This window comes from Medicago sativa, chromosome 8 (assembly GCF_051527215.1).
Source record: "Medicago sativa cultivar Bolivia chromosome 8, Bolivia_mono, whole genome shotgun sequence".
Taxonomy (NCBI): Eukaryota; Viridiplantae; Streptophyta; class Magnoliopsida; order Fabales; family Fabaceae; genus Medicago; species Medicago sativa.
The window spans coordinates 72883092-72885017 of NC_140756.1; the positions used below are offsets into that span (position 1 = coordinate 72883092).

General features: G+C 33.5%; 1 non-coding gene across 1 annotated transcript; it reads left to right on the top strand.

Moving 5' to 3' along the window:
- Window positions 1–493: 493 nt before the first annotated feature.
- On the top strand, window positions 494–588 carry LOC146901282 (small nucleolar RNA SNOR75). Its single transcript, XR_015024452.1, has one exon. It is a non-coding gene; the product is annotated as a small nucleolar RNA SNOR75 (small nucleolar RNA).
- Window positions 589–1926: the final 1338 nt, after the last annotated feature.

Here is a 1926-nt window from a genome sequence, read left to right on the forward strand (position 1 = left end):
AGCGGAACAAATTTACCGTTCCATTGTTTGAATTGGGGACGGAATGAAATGAGTCATAAAAAATTTATTTCAGTTTTACCCTCTTTAATTTTGAAATATTATTATATAAAATTAAAGCATTTATAGTCTATTAAAATGATTAGAAAACATATAATTATTGTACCCAAAAAAACATATAATTATAAATATAATAACAAGTGATTGAAGTTAAATTTTCTGAAGCTATATTCAAATATAATACGATGAAATGGAAAAAGCTAATGATCAATGACAATTACATTAATAGCAGGTATCAAAAAGTGCAGCTCTTGACAAAAATAAGTGCAGCAAGCTATCTTCTTTATATAAAAAAAAAAACGCAAGGAAGTAATTAAATACTACGAGAAAATTATGTACATGTTAGTTTTTATGAATGAGTCGATTTTGTTTGAATTAATTAGTTTTTATGAATGAGTCGATTTTGTTTGAATTAATAGGAACTCAGATGTGGAATTCTCAGTGATGATTAAAACGATGACGAGTCTGATGAAATCCATTCAAAACAATTGTTAGTTTTGAATGCAAGCAAGTAGTCAACTACTACGAGAACTGTTGTGTTCTTACGATTGATAAATTTTAGAGGAATGCTAAGCACAACCTCTCCTACACTCTCTCCTAAACACTCTCTTAACTATTGGTCCACCTCATCATTTATACAAAACTTATTACCTGCTTACCGGCTACACAAGTTCAAAGGCAAACCATTCAGTTTTTTTTATTCAAACTAAAAAAAAGACAGCATGTCCTTCGTCCCCAACCACATATAATCACCAAATCATTCACCTGGTTAAAATTGGCAGCCACACCTAACAATCCAAATGGTTCTTCACAGTTTTTTTGGCACCACCACAAGTCGATTCTTTGCACTTTCAAAGAGTAAAAATAAAATAAAAAATGGATTCTTTGAACTTTCCCAATAACTGGTCACACTGTGCCTCTGTTCATATTCATCTCTTCTGCAAATCAAAAGCATTTTTTTTTAATAAAAATGGAAAAAAAATAAAGTCTGCATTTATCGTTATAGATTCAGCGCGAAGCCTCATTCGTGAAGTCCATCAAAAATCGAAGGAAGCTAAGAAATAATTTAGGAACAGTCAATTTATTTTTTGATGGCGGAACTGTCGGAACCGTCAGCGGCGACGACAAGTTCCACGTCCAGCGACCGTAACAATAACTGATGATTGAATTTGTCCCGTATAGGGACCAGCTCGAGACAGAAATCATGGTTAATGCCGGGAGAATTGACGGTGACGAACATGGTATTGCCGGTGAGATTGTAGCAAGACTCCAAGCTGTGGCAATGTAAATCTGCATTTTGTTTGGGCTTTGCGTGAATCTGAGAAACAATTTGGAAAATGGTGCAAATTTATTGAAATGAAACTAAAAAAAATTCTGGGAGTGGAAAGTGTAAAAATGTTCGGTGATGGTTCCTGAAGAAAATTAGTTTTGGGGGCTTGATGTTTGGAGAAGAATCTGCAGAAATCTTTGTGTGGGGAAGATGAGGTCAATATTTAATAATTATCATATTTTTTATTTTAAAATAAATTATATGTACCAAGCCGGTTACAGGTTACCAGGTTTATTTTAAAGAGTGATGTGGACCAATCATGAAGAAAGTGTCCAAAAGCGACTGGGTGAACGATTGCACTTAGCATTCCTCTAAATTTTATAATCATGACCGACAAACTGCCTTATGTTGAAGAAAAACAAGTTATTGAAGTGAAGAATAGAGGGAACGAAATTAATGTAGAAAAGGTAAGGGTTATATTTGTAATTTAAAAGTTTGCAAAATTAATTATTGTGCATTCCATCCCTTTCCCGCCCAAATCGGAGGGTAAGCAAAATGAGTGTAAGTCATTGAATGTGATGAAATACATACCATTGAGT